Source organism: Cuculus canorus, chromosome 19 (genome assembly GCF_017976375.1).
Source record: "Cuculus canorus isolate bCucCan1 chromosome 19, bCucCan1.pri, whole genome shotgun sequence".
Taxonomy (NCBI): Eukaryota; Metazoa; Chordata; class Aves; order Cuculiformes; family Cuculidae; genus Cuculus; species Cuculus canorus.
Window position 1 is genome coordinate 7,888,359 of NC_071419.1, and position 15,509 is coordinate 7,903,867.

General features: G+C 42.1%; 1 long non-coding RNA gene across 2 annotated transcripts; it reads right to left on the bottom strand.

The window, feature by feature from the left end:
• Nucleotides 1–232: 232 nt before the first annotated feature.
• LOC128854122 (uncharacterized) lies at nucleotides 233–14,492 on the bottom strand. Of its 2 annotated transcripts, none has more exons than XR_008453034.1 (3): nucleotides 14,362–14,492; nucleotides 11,126–11,262; nucleotides 233–8,565 (listed from the first exon to the last, which is right to left on the bottom strand). It is a non-coding gene; the product is annotated as an uncharacterized LOC128854122 (long non-coding RNA). The 2 variants fall into 2 exon arrangements; XR_008453033.1 differs by having other exon boundaries at nucleotides 233–9,116.
• Nucleotides 14,493–15,509: the final 1,017 nt, after the last annotated feature.

A 15,509-nucleotide genomic window follows, 5' to 3' on the forward strand; every position in this document is an offset into this window, starting at 1 on the left:
TGTCTAAATAGGAAAAATAAGTTCCATTGCAATATCTTCCAAAGTACTCACAGATCTCCTGGAACAAGGTGTGCCAAGGGGAAGGTGAAGATCAAGACTTCTCAAAGATGCTGCCAGGAAGACAGGAAAGAACTCCTGGATAATGGTGCTGCTAAATTCAAGTGAGGAAGCCAAGAGACTTAATGTGACATCAGGAAGACAGAAACACAACTTAGAACTTTTGCATTTTTAGATACAGGTATGCCTTTAGTTAAGTTTTTATGTATTTATATTAGTTATCTTTTAACTTACTAATAGATACCTATTAATTTATCTATTAATCTATACTTTGAGGTCTCAATTGCAATCCAAGTCTCATTGTCTTTGGTCCTGTGCATACAAGAATTAATATAAGCTTGTCATTTAAATAGACGTGATCAGTTTTCAAGGCTAGCCTCGTTTTTAGAGGTGGGAAAGGGAAGCCCATGGCAGACAGAGACTAGCTTGCTATGGCAAAACCTGCACAGAACAGGGACCAGAGTCTGTCTTGAGTCTCTGTGTCAAGACTGACCATTGTGTGAAGAGGAGGAGAGGCAACAGGGCAGGAATTATAATTCCAGGTGTGCTTTTATTTCCATCTATGTTTCCTGCTGCCTGAGTGTCCCATTCTCATATGCATTAGTAAGTGACCTTGAGAAAGATGTATAATGTGCTATCATCATGTGGATTTTATTTCAGGCTTCTGACATCCCAAATGTTTAAGTCAAGCCTGAAATAAATGCCTTTACTTGATTTTGGTGCAAAAAGAACCCTGTAATATAAATATTCTAGAGATGAAAAAAAATCCTTATTTCAGTGTGTTTTCTGGGGCAGGCTTCTTGACAGCGTGTGGCATCTCCCTCCGAGTTGGGCTGTGGTGTAATTTAGGACCAAATCTTGTTCAGCAATGTGATGACAGGATCATATTATACAAATGTCATACATCTAACTACTGAGATCTGGTTTTCAAACTTCTCTAAGACATTTAGACTCAGGGTTTTTTCAGATTCATTCCAGGATGAGAAAGCAAAACCCAGATATTGGTTGGGTTGGATTTAAGCACTAATTCTGATATCTTGTATTTTTACAAGCTATTAGATGAAGGGAGTTCACTCATGATTTATTGTAGTATGCTTGGAACCATCTCTGTACTTTCAGTCTCTCTTGATACAAAAATCTAATCATGTTCATAGCTCAAAATCAACTCTGGTTGAAGACTAATGCGAAAAGGCTCACCCTAAGCAAGCAGCTCGTTCAGGAAATATAGATAAGAAGCCCTCACGGGTTGCTTTGAAAGTCAATAGACTTGTGCTTAGAAGGATTAGTGAAGGGCTCAGTCCTGCAAGGTGCTGAGCCCAATGGATTGCAGTAGCGAGTGTCTGCACGTGTGGGCATATGCATGAAAGTCAAAGGGACTGTTCAAAACCATATGAGTTAAGATCATGCCCATATATTTTTGACTCAAATTCAGAGTTCTCAGTAACTGGTAATGTGTGTTGAGCTCTGAGGGAATCCCAGATCTCAGGGCTGTAAAGGCCCAGGAGTCCCAAGATCAAAAAACCACTTGCTAGCCTGAATTACCTTTTTAATCGCAGGGGCTGTGTTGGGTTCAATGAGACTATAGAGCTGAGACGGAGCATACACAGAGCCTTTTAGACCAAGAGGAACAGGAACACTTACAATGCGCCCTAGAGCATCCAGTGAAGTACACAATGCATGCTCAAAGTGAATATCGGTTGCATCATTTCTTAATGAGAATTAATATCTCTAATGTAGCACTAGGGGACCTCAGTCATGCACCAAGACCCCAGAGTCACTGGCATTTTACTGAAACATAATAAAAGGGAGATCTGATTTTAAGAATCTCCTTGGAAAAGTGCTAATTAAGAGGAAGATGCATGTGGCACCAGCTAAAGTTCCCAGTGAGCTTTCAAGGGATGGTCCAATAAAGGTGGACCAGTCCTTTATCTGGTTTTAGGGTGTTTTTTTGCTGCCCTCTCTTACCAGGAAATGTTGAACAAGAACCATTGCTTTTGCCACTCTGCATATTCCATTTGCAAAGTGTTTTTTTAACCTCTTATATTCTTTATAGTATGAGCAGCATTTCCCTCAGGTCAGCATTGCTTTTGCATTTATTATAGGATCCAGTTAATGACAATAAAGACTAACTAATTTAGAACAAGAAATAGAATAAGAGCCAATTGGATAACATGGACATGTGAAACTTGTGCTTCAAAAAGTATTTGTTTAAAACAAGAAAGAAGCCAGAAGTAGACGTTGAAAGAGTTGCCTATGGTCACATAGTTACTCGGTGGCAGAAGCAAAGAAAGAGAAGAAATGAATCTCTTGCAGCACTGCTCTGGTCATACTCTGCCCATGTCAGTGTTCTGTACTTACAGAATCAAGAGTCGACTGGGAAATTCAGGGTTTGCTACCAGGGCGAAGGTAGTTGAGAAGCCTAATCCTCATCTACTGTGTAGCTACTTTATTCACCAGTTGTGGAATATCTCTAATTTCTCTGAAATATCAGGTGTTGGCCAGAGGCAAAGCATTAAACTCCAGGGTATCCAGTTGTTCCAATGGACCTGGCATATTCTGCCTCTCTGCACTCCCCTGTAAAACAATAATGCCATTTCTCCCATCATTATGCATCACACATCAATCTGGCGGTTCATTAACAGCTCTGACCTGAATCTGTCACTTTACAACAAACTCCTGTAGGATTTCAGGTTTGCTGCCATATAAGTGCTTTATTATACGCGGAAGGTTGTAATAAGCTGATTAAAAAGCCTCCCCCCGCCCCTTTTTTTAAGACTTAATATAGACTTTTCTGACATCAGATAAGTACAAAATAAACCTACGGCTTCACCCAAAATACATTATGTGAAGAAATCTGACACTATAAAAAGCCTAAACCACGCAGGGCTCCCTGTACCAACTCCTCTCTGCTCTGCCTTGACTGCATAAGAGGGAGTCCTGTTGAGGCAACTGTTAATTTGTTAAAAAGCTTGAGTCAAATCATCCTTTCTATGATTCAGCTGGTACAAGACACCTTCCCTCCCTAGAAATGCAGCATTCTGGAACAATATTTTCATTCTGAGGAGGAAAAATTCTAAAGTGAAATTAAAAGTGCTGTTCTCAAAGTTTAGAGTTAAAAGAAACATCCCATCACATTTCAGCTCTGGAATCTCAGGACAGTCTTCTTGAAGGGAAAATCTTGCAAATCGAAAAAGGCGAGCGTTTCTCTGCTGAGTTTCGATTACTTCATTCCAGATGAGACAGAACTGGCCAAATGCTAAAAAAAATTGAAATGTTTCAATAATTTCCCATTAAAAATGTCAACAAAAATTATATTTTGCTGAATCTGCATTTCTGGAAGAGAAAACTATTCGTCTGGGGGGGAAAATTTAGTCAGCTCTAACAGCAAAGCTGGTTACGAGAAGTGAAGTTCATCTCATCTGGACTAATGGGGTGTGAAAATTTGGCTTTGCTGAGTATATGTAGACCTTTCTTACTGCTCTTGGGGGGCCTTGGAGGAAGGGATGATCCTTAATTACTCTGCCTCCTGTCTACACAGCTGTAATGTGCTGAGCCAGACAGGGTTGGGGGTGAAAAACCTGTAAGTTTGCTCTATGTGCTTACAATTCCCACCATGATATTCCAACCATTCTTCAAAAGTTGGTGTCCTAACACTCCTTAGAGGGAATCAGCCACGATGGCAAGACATAACACAGTACCAAGATTGGGTCTCGCCCTTGTATGGCTTCCAGCTGCTTTGGAATATTATTTTGTGTGTATAGGTTTTCTCCTAGAAGTGGTGGAAGTAACAAAGGAGTTGTGTTGCAGCCCTGCTAGCGTGGCACAGAAGATGTGCTACTTATTGCAGGACATGTCTTGAGGATTGCTGGTAGAGATGCAAGGAAGAAAAGTCTGTTCTGATAGTGGCAAAGAACTGTCTTAGACAGAGGGAACCAAACTTGGTGTACATAGGGATATAAAAAATAGGCCTAGGAAGAAAAAAAATCTATAACTATACTAGTGTTTAACTGAGAGAGAACAAAGTGATTGCTCCAAAAGGAGTCAGCTGTCATGTGGAATGTGATCATCTTGGGTATAGGACCTTGGAGCAAGACAGTGGCGTGTGTGGCCAAGTAAAAAGGTGATTTTACAAACCTAGAAGGCAGAATTCTGATGATCATCTGCAATATTTTAAAGAACTTTAGAAGGCAGAGCCCATCTTAAAAGGGAGAGAAGGTGTTTTCAATCTTACATCTAAGGCATTGATAGTGGCTGGGTTTTACAGTGTGTGCTGTACAACCAGTGAACAAAAGCCCCAGATAGTTCTGTTAATCAAAGCCTGTCTTTTGAATTGCTTATTGGGTTTTTCCTCTCGTTGCAATCACTGGCCAGCACAAGCTGAATTACGGTGTTCTTTATTAACTAGCACGGCTTGCTCCACCTTAATTAGTGCAGACCAGTGGAGTTGAGGTGAATGAGGTGAACATTAGATGCAATTTTATCATTGATGTTGAAAAGGCAACCAGACCTCAACTCTTCTCTCTGTAAGTACATGCCTTCCTTTTGTGAGATGATCAATAACACTTCCACTGGAGGAGGTGGGCAAAGCACCTTTCAGAACTGATAATTGTGCAGGATCCAAATCTTTTCTAATAGAATCTTTCAAAACCTTTACAAAATTTCTACAGAAGGCCAGCTTTCCTTGGAGACCTGTAATTACTGAGAGCATAAGAGAGAAGAGATGAGAGTTATCAACCTGTTTCACATAAATAGGACCAATTCAAACAAGGAACCTGAAATACAGAGATATGAAAAATGAAATGAGTGAAAATAAATAAATAATAATAATAATGGAACAAGGATCAATATCTCGAAGAAAAAAACATTTTTTAATGTTATACAAACCATAAAGCGTACACACATTCTGTGATTTCCCAGAGGTCTCCTGGCTGATTCTGTTTTCTTGTAAAACCCACATCTTTACACAGTGCATCCACAACTCCTGTCTTAGCAAAACAAAATGTACATTCAGACTGCAGGACATCCTGAGAGATTTATTCCCTTGATGTTGATCTTCCTTTCTTTTTCATGTTTCAAAGTCAAATATTTATCATTTGCCATCTTCGATGTTTTGCTTTGATCCTTGAATGAAAGAAAAATCCCTTCTTATTATGCTTCCTCTAGAAAACCATGAAGGAAGAGACACCATCATTTTCAACGGAGTGGCCAGGAAGACACAGTAAGACGATCAGCTTAAGATAGCAGATAGGAGGGTGGCTCCAAAACTGTTGCGCTCTCCAAACTGTGGCAGCATATTGACACATTCAACAGCCTGGCATCTGGGAGGGAAAAAAAATACTTCAGATTGAGGAAGGCACTCAGGCATCTTCCCTTACCTCTGAAAACGTCTGTTTTAAATTCACATCGTACACATTATATGGAGCTTTGTTGCTTAAGACTCTGGTGGATGGGGGCAATGCTCCCGATTCCTGCCCTGTGTGTGGCCTCTCTGAATGGTGTTTCAGCCAGAGGTGGATCCCTCTGGCCCCAGGGTCCTCCAGCCCTTCTGGAAGTCATCCTCTTGTTTCTTCTCACACATGGTTGCCTGTGGAGGCTTGGCTCTTCATTCTTTCACTGAGTGCAGAGGTGAGAGGAGACCAGGCAAAAAGAAAAAGATGAAAAACAAACCAAAGAAGGGGGAAAATACCCACTAAACAGCAACAGAAAACCTCCTCAAATGCCCATATGAGAGGCAGACCCTCTGAGGCACATTCATTGATAACAGTAAGAACAGGAGGTGGAAGAAAAAGGAAAAGGGCGGAAAAAAATAATCATTACACTCAAAATCCACTTGAAAGAAGCAAGGAGCGTTGGTCTGGGCCAGGCTGCAGCTCATCTCCCATTACTGCTGCTGTGTTGAGCAGTTGCTTATCATTCTATGTAGTTCAGGGAGCTTTCAGGTGATTGCTCTAAAAATACCTTATCTACAATGGTTAAAAATAATTTCCTCCTTTCTATTTATTGACCTCCCTCTTTACCTTTATGACCTCCCATTCCCAAACATCTCCCAAGTATTTAAAAAAATAACAATCTTTCTTTCTTCGTTCCCCATGTAATTTGATTAAGTTAAATAGCTGTTTAATTGGATGCATGCAGAAAATGAAAACCTAAAAAGGGAGCTTTGCATTTGCTGTTTAGTGTGACATCAGTCTGATCTATCACAGGAATGAACACTCCTCACACACTGTCCCTGAATATCTTTTGGGCGATTCAAATATTAACTGCTCTCTTTTGAGCTACTGCTTGATTAGCCTTGTGGTCCACAGGCTGAGGAATAACTGTGTTCAGGGAAAGACTGACTCATCAGATTGGGGGGAAAAGAGTAGACAGAGCAGCAAACCATAAGAACTTGCATTGTACGTGGATTAACAGCTGCATCTTATTCCACTTACAGCTTTTCCTTGCAGTGCTTTCTCTTGCTGTATGCATGAGCCAGCACCTCAGGATGCTTCGGCAGCGTATCCAGCCCAGAGTCTTCTTCAACATTGGTTAATTGTTGTCTCTCAGTCTGGAGTGAGCATTTATTTCTTCTTTTTTGTGTGTGTTCTGACAGCAACAGAAAGCAATTTTGAACTCATCAAAGAGGTTGAACTGCATAACACTGCCTCTTCAGACTAAACTGCCTCTTTAAGGCACCAGATATTTTCTTTAAACACTAACTTACGCAAGGGAGAAGACTGTGCTTGTGGGAGTCCATAGGTATAGACACAGAAGGAAGGGCTGTGCAGGATATCTGTCCTGGTTTGATTTGGAAGGACAATTTAGAATTACATTGTTCATCCTTTGCTAGAGACTGGGTATTATTTAGCAAGCAGGGGGAAAAAAGTCCAGCAGAATGAATACAGATGCACTTCATTAAATTTAGTACTTTCATGCTCGTCACTTCATGATTGGGGATGCAGAGAACAGCAGCCACTTTGTGCTGCAAGCACAGCTTTTTATAAGGACTTTGCAGTACCTTCTGCCCTATTAACACTTGCTGTATTCTACTCCCAGGCTTAATTATTCATCTTATACCCAAAAGTGCAGCAATGATTAAGCTGAAGAGCAGTTAGGCATTTTCAAATGGAAGTGATGCTGCAGTGCTGGAGAGATGTGTATTTCAAGGGTATGTGCTCGTCCGTCTGCCTCTGCACAGATCTTCTCTCCACTGAGCATAGCCTCTGTGTTCCTCCACTGCTCAATCTTTAAAGCATCTCTTTGTTTCCCTCTTCCTCCTGGCTCTCATGATTATGTCTTTCAGGTCTCTCGTGTTCTTACCTTTCCCCTCTGTTGATTTGCTCCTGCAACTGAATTTCCTCTATTGCTCTCTCCTCAAGCTTGGACGAAAGCCCGTTGAAGACAACTGAAATTTTCTTACTTACTGTGGAAGATATTGTTGAAAGGAGGAAACATTTAGGGTAACAAAGCTTAACTACAGATTTTGGCCTGTGGGTTAGGGGTGGGTCAGGATGGGTCAAGAGATTCTCTTTATGTTTCCATCAGGCTTTAGTTTTTCTGGCTCCATGAAACTTGAGCAAAATATTTCTTCTCAATTTTTTAAGGACAAAGATGTGCATAATCCAAGAGAAAGCACATAAATGGCCCTTGGAAGGAGCCATTTACTGAGAAGTAAGTCATCTCACCTTCATCTGAGTTTTGAAAAATAACTTCAGACAAATACAGGTAACAGTGAAGATGGTTTATTTCTGCCACCAAAAAGTTAGACTTCCAGTTGAAACTAGTCAGTTAAGCCACAGAAGGAGAGACTGTTACCTTTGGAGGATGAGTCATCCCACCCACTGTAGACACTGCGCATAGGAAAAAGTGACTCATTCTCTGGAGATGCCTTCGTTTCTCTTCACAGTCTGTAGAGGAGGGCTGGATCATTGGCTTAGACACCTTAAACTTCTGCATGGCTAAAACTGGGTAAAAGCAATCCTTCCTTTGCTGAAGAAGGCACAGCTATTACCATGCTTCACAATAAAGCACTGTGATGAACATCAAACCACTGTTTCTCTGTAAACCTTCAAGCGGAGTTGCAGGATGGACTTCCTGTCTTGTCCTAAACAGGTCTTGAAGCAGTAGCTGTACATCAGTGAATCAGCTCCTGGGAGATAGTATCAGGAAACACAAAAAGAATTAATGCTAAGTGGTGAGTGAGCACTCGGAGTCCAGCTTGATTTCAAAAACCTCTCGTTTGCCAGTCCACTTGGACATCACACTCCGTGGGCTGTGGTACCTTCTTTCTACTGAACTGCTCATTCTTAGTCACTTGATTATGTTTTGATACCTCTAATAGGCTTCATTTACAGTCCCTGACACTGCTAGGACACCTCAAGATCCTGAGGTGGATGGGGACTGAGTACAAGACAGGGTTTCATATTCCAAATGTACCTCCTGCTGGGTTAGCTCTGGCCATGCTTGTTGTCTCAGAGTGGAAGGACCCAGTCCAGCACTTCACACAATTACTGGAAGGCAGCCAGTTCTCTGGTGAAAGAGCATGAAAGCAGTGTTCACATTTTTCATTTCCAGAAAAACACATGACGAGAAAGAAGTTAGGACTTGCTCTCTCTCACTCATAGTTTCTCCCTTGCATTTTTGTTGAGGACTGCATCAGTACGCTCATTTATATAACTGCCCCGAAGACAAATGCGCACAAGCTTTTCTTGCCTCGCCACTGCTATCTTGGAGGCAAGGCTCCAGTTTCTAACCATATGACACAGAAAGATAAGCCTTACAATAAAAAGCAAACAATGCAAGGCCAGCCCCAGGCCTCCAAGCCGTGATCTCAGTTTGTTCAGCATTTTCCCAGAAGGTTGTTGGAGATACCTGTGAATAAGGCTGAATGCAGAGAGTCAACTTTGCTGAAGCAAAGAGCACAGCATTCTGGGTTATTAAACCATTTGTCTTGCAGCCCTAGGGAAAAGGAGTTTGCTACAGAAAAGTCACAAATGGATTGAGTTTGCGTGTCTCAAGTCTGCTTCTCTCCGTTTTGGTGCATCCTCAGCTTGGCACCGTTGTAGCATGAGCCCCAGCTTCTGGTGAGAAGAGAGCAGAGACTGAGAAATGCAAAAAACCTGATGTGTCAAGAAAGCTATTTTTGAAATAGTCCCTGGCTCTTGTCTGCATTATCTCCACATCTCCCCTCGACAGCATTCTTTTGTTGCTCATGGTAGGTTGAGGACTGTTTTTCAATAAAGTGTTATAAGAACACTGCAAATTCATAAAGAATTTCCTTAAAAATTAACAAAGTAAAAACAAAACCAGAGTTGATATTGTCAAAAAAATCACTTTTAGTAAACTATATTCTCTATGGCGTGGTAATACAATATGCTGTTAAATTCTTTCACTCAGGAGGGAATAAAGGATATTTGAGCATAAATGCATTATCCACAATTCACAACAGCACAGCCTATCCCCCTGTGGATAATGCTATTAGTGCTACACTTCAAATTAAAAAGCATATGCTCTTCTTCTTTCAAAAACAAGGGATTGCTGCCCACTTCCTGCACTTGACTCAAAACAAAAGCTTTTAAAGTGATAAAACAGCATTCATTTGATAAAAACAACCATCTGCACCTGATTTAACTAAGTGTTTGCATTTTAGGACAAATTACTGTTTGGGGAAATATTAAATACAAGCATGAAGTTTGACTTGAATTGACCACAAATTGATACCTACAATCCTCACCAATACTAACCCTAATCTTGACACTAAATCCTGACTTTCCATAGCCCTGATCAAGAGCTCTTTAAATCCTTTTACTTACAGACCCTCAAATAAACCTGTTCCCAAACTCCATTCTCCCCTCCTCCTTTCAACCTATTAGTCTGTATTAGTTAAAGTGCGTTGCTTATTAAGATTTTTATATCTTCAGAATAATTTGGAAAGACACCAAGGTCTTAATGTACCAGATTTTCATAATGCAACGTGATATTAACAAACATCAAACTCCATCAGTGATCTGTGCAGCAGGCATCTTTAAAGCATGTAATTAGGATAACACAAGATAACATCAGCCATAAAAAAGAAAGCGGAGGAGGGAACACAGATGCAGTTTTCTGAGGAGGCCGCATTGAGATCATCCCTTTGAGGTCAGGACATAACAGCAACATGGGAACAGTCAAAATGCTATTCTGACAGTGCACTAAAATGGGATGAACAGTATGTTTTCATAGAATCATAGAACAGTTTGGGTTGGAGAGAACCTTAAAGGTCATCCAGTTCCAACCTCCCTGTCATGGGAAGGGACACCTCCCACTGGCTCAAGCTGCCCAAGGCCCATCCAACCTGGCCTTGAACACCTCCAGGGATGGGGCAGCCACAACGTCCCTGGGCAACCTGGGCCAGGGCCTCACCGCTCCACAGTGACGAAATTCCTCCTTCTGTCTAGTCTAAACCTGCCCCTCTCCAGTTTATACCCATTGCCCCTCATCCTATCACCACAAGCCTTTGTAAACAGCCCCTCTCCAGCTTTCTTGTAGCCCCTTCAGGTACTGGAAGGTCACTATAAGTTCTCCTTGGAGCCTTCTCTTCTCCAGGCTGAACAGGCCCAACTCTCTCAGCCTGTCCTCATATGAAAGGTGCTCCAACACTCTGATCATCCTTGTAGCCTCCTCTGGACCTGTTCCAACAGCTCCATCTCCTTCTTACATTGAGGATTCCAGAACTGGACACAATACTCCAGATGAGGTCTCACAAGAGAGGAACAGAGGGGCAGAATCCCCTCCCTGGCCCTGCTGGCCACAATCCTTTAGCTGTGGACACAATTGGCCTTCTGGGCTGTGAGCACATGTTGCGGCTCATGTCGAGCTTTTCATCGACCAGCACTCCCAAGTCTTTCTCTGCAGGGCTGCTCTCAATGTTGTACAAATCATCTTCAGAACAGCAGCAACCAGTACAGCCAGAATGGAAAATGAATAGCTGAACATAAGAGTATCATTTTAGAAATGGTTATGTGGACTCTTGTGGAGAAGTCCTCAGGTGTAACAAACTTTCCTTGATTTCTAGATAAATGAGGAATGCAATAAAGGCAACAACACTCACCTGTTAGAGAGAGCTTTCAATCGGTAGATCTCACAGGCTCGTGGAAGGGGCCAGTAGTCTGAATTCCATGGGAGTTATCCCCACAGCTTTAGTTTCTGTGCCATTTTGCTGGGCATCTCCCAACGGGTTTATATGCACTGGGGGAGAGGGGTGATAACAAAACACACCTGAAATGTATATCATCCCTATTACCACTTTGCACTTTCAAGAATCACCCAGAGTGCCCCCACCTGCTGGGCTATTTCTGCTCGGTTTAGGAGGAGTGAAGTAGGAAAAAATACTTTCTTTCCAAGATGTTCCCACAGGCTCTGAGAAGTGTTTGTGGCTGTGTGCATCTCCTAATCTCGTTTCACTGGTAAACGGCTGGATATTTTTGTGCTGGAAAGTGTGGTCGTGGATGTTTCTACTGTTCCTTTTCCTAGCATAGCTGAGTACATCCATGCACCACTGAACATATATATTTAGCTGTTTAAAAAAAATCCTGGCATACCATGACAACAAGTTTATTTCCCACCAGAAGATTCCATCCATTTGGGCAAAACATTCTGCATTCCCAGACAGCAATGGACAAGCCCAAATAGATATTCTAAATAACATCAAAGAGAGGAGATTACAAAGCATATTTCAGATGCATAAGTAAGTCCAGGCTAATAACCCCCCCCCTTTCCTACTCACAGCCCCCAGTGTCAGGCAGAAAAGTAAACCAATTTGTCACTGCTGCTGCCTAGTGCCAGGATAAAAGTGTGTTATTCCCATTCCTTTGCCAGAGGTCACTGGATGCAGTGTCTCAAAGACTGTCTGAAGGAAAACAAATGAGTGCAAACATAATAAATTGCAAGGAAGAAGCTCTGTCGTGACTAGTAGGAAGGCAGAGGGGATGGTATCTTTTGGGGAGGAGCAGGAGAAAAAAAAAGATGTGCACAGTTCATCCGGCACAAGACTACTTTAATCACTTCGCAAGGGGATGGCTGGTTTCAAGGACAAATGGATAATACATGTTTCGCTAGGGCCGATAGTGAGATAGTGAGTATCTTTGAATGTACTGATACAGCAATTAAGTGAACTAATGTCCTTGGGCAGCTGCTGAGGTTTCTTAAAAGTGGAATTTTAGACAGCACTTCAAGTCTTTCCTCACTAGCGGTGGGGACGCACACAAAACGTGCTATTGTGCGTGCTGGCAAGAGCAAGACATCTGTCTGGGGACATCATTCCCTACTCCATGGCTATAGATTGCAGCTGCAGAGTCCTGACATAGCACATTCCCTGTTCTAACCTGCTCTTCACAGGGGCAGACGGAAGGACATCTCAATGCCATTCCCATGGCAAATGAAGAGGTGCTTCTTGGTAATGCTCAGCAGTAAGAGAAACCATGAACTTTTGTACACTTGAGCTGTAGCCCATAGGATCAATTCATCTAAAAAAAAAAACCTGCAACTCTGCTTGTTTTGCTGTGCACCTCGGACAAATTCATTTTATAGGGTTATAAAACTGGATCCTTCTTTCGGTATCCTCAGATGCACAGGGATGAGTCCAGCACTGCTGGTTTACCCTAGCAGCGCATGCACAGCAGATCTCTGAAGACTTCTAGAGAAACAGCAGCGTAACAGATGCCATTTTGGCTGATCACAGAAAATGGGGGAAAAAACCCCTACAGAGCTGGAAGTCTTACAAAGCTGAACAGCCAGATCTACAAACTCAGTGTCAGTCTCCTGTCAGGAATGGACTGGTTACACACTGAGACATCTGTTATTGGATGAGCAATGGGTTGCGAGAGTTTCATAAAGAAGTGAAACGAACCCTCAGTTCCCACTTTCCTCCCCAACTCTGACGTGTCCAGACCAGTACATCCACACTGAATCACTCTCCGTGCTCGGGGTCACCTAGGAGGAAAGCTCGTTGTACCTGTGCAGTGCAAAGATTAACGTCTAGCCAAAGGTTTATTAGGCTAATTTTGCTTCTTTCTGATTTATTACACTTATTTAGCCTTTTGGTGAGTTATCCTCCTACAGCTGAGATCATTAATTCTTTGGATTTATTTGCCAAATATTTTTTCCTGGAATTATTTTTCTGTGTTGTAACTTACTTGGATTGTAAGCGTCTGCAGGTTGTCTTTCTTGTTGGGTGTTTGTAGTCCATCTAACACTTTGAGTGGGGGCACACTGTCCCTCTGTGATATATATATATATAAAAATAGGCAGTACATTGTTACTACTCTCTATCCCATGTTCATGTTGCGCTGGTTAGTTCTGACACAACCCAAGCTCACACGCTGTGTATCTGTCCCCCTGATTTCATACGTGTTTCTCTATCAAAGCAGGTTGTTACATGTAAAGCTTAGAAACAAAGTCAAGTTCCCTCTAATATTCCCCAGCAGCTATTCCTGAGCATAGACAAAGGAGGTCCAGCCACTGAGCAAACAAAAGCTGCATTAATTAGGCTGTTATTTCTGGAAAGTGTTTTGAGGTATTTTCTCACTGTTATTTTGTTCCCTTTTGTGGAACGCTTATGCCTTGTGACCCCACCTGACACTCTCACCACTATCCTTGCTCTTTCAAGGTATCTTTTATTGCCAGACAAAGGGAAAAATATATATTTGAATGTGGCCACCAGATAGGCCATTGCTAACATCTCTACAATAGAAAAAGACGTTGCAGAATAAAGACAGCACTGGTATTATCAGGAAGCCAGGTGTGGGCAGAGAGGACTGAAGTGTTATCACACATTACAAGAATTAAAGGTTGCCAGCCTTGACTTTGGCCACAGTGGTGTAAACTAAAGTATCTTCCATGTAAAGAATTGAACTATGTTTATTGTATCCTGTGACTTCATTGCAGTTGAAGAACATGTGATGGATAGAGATCCCAAAGGTCATTGCATCTGGTCCCCTGTTATCTCAGGCAACTGCACTGCATAAACCCACTCGTAAACTGATCAAGTTTCATCATAAAACTAGTCAGGCTGCTGCTTGCCACCCACTCCTCCTGCTGAAGGCTGTTCCAGAGCTTCCCTCCTCTGCTGGCTGCAAACCGCCCTTCCATCTTTCAAACAGAATTTATTAAATGGAATCCATTTCAGCTCGCTTTCTGAATGCACAATTTTAATCCAGCTGGAGGAGGAAGCAGAGGATGGTGGGAATGTTTTGCATTTCTTTTGTTTCACAAATCTGGGATAACCTTTCCCAGAGGTAGGAAGCACACCACACAGGTGAAAGTTAGGGATCAGTTTTCAATTCGTACCTTGCCTCCTTACGCATGGCGTGCAGGTAACGTCACTGCAGCTGCAGAGTTTCTGCTATTTGATTTCAGCCTTTTCTTCAAAGATCCCTTTCTCCCAGGCAGAGCTATTTCTTCATGGTGAGACTCACCCTATGACAAAAAATAGCAAGAAGAAAATGTCTGTGCCCATTGTTTGTGCACAATCCCAGGTGAACCACAATAAATCTACAGGGAGTTCACTCAGAAGGTGTGCATAGGATCACCAGGTCAAATGTGAACATAATTAAATCCTGTCAGCGTCACAGCGAATAGAAGGACGGGTTATTTCTGCCTCCTCAACCTTGAGTATGTTATGATAATTTAACATAGAGAGCTGACTAGACTTTATCCATTCAGGTTTGTCTAACTGTGATACTTCATATTAGACGTACCATAATTTTGACCAACTGGGAGGAAGGAGCAACACAAATGCCATCATGAGTATGGCTGCATCAGTAATGAGATGGAAACGTGAGTCTGTACCACTCTTTAGTCTTAGTCTGCATCCACCAATGATGACAGCCAAAACCCCTCTCAGTCTTAGCCCAAACTGATAGCAGTTCACAGCTTGGTCTATCAAGACACGTCCTGGGCTTGGATCCTCCTGAGCACACTGTAACTACTGTATAGTCAAGAAGGTTCCAAAGCCTTGTACATACATTATTTTTCCTCTCTGCACAGAAATAAAACAATTTATACTAGGATTTTCACCTTGCTAAATATGAAAAATATCAAAGGAAATATGGTTTATAAAAAAAGAAAAAAAGCTCAACAAACAAGATTTCTCAAGAGGGATGTGATCAAATGAAGGGAGAATTCACTTCTGGACTTCCATTTGTGTGCAATAACCACACCATTGTTTTGGCTGGGTTTTTTAGGACTAAAATGACAGTGATTAAGAGGTTCATTTAGTGAGCTTATGTTCCTTCCTTCCAGGCACGCTGTCCCTGGAGGAGTTAAATTGGAAATCCAAAGAGGGTCCTAACAGTGGGGAGCTCAGAGGAGGTGGGGAGAGAATATTTCAGCAGTTTCCAACTGTGGCAAGCCACGATTTCAGGGAAGGAAGCAGAGGGTGGTAGCCCCTGCCCAGCCCTACCTGGCTTCAGAGTCTCAAGGGCCAGGAATGGGTG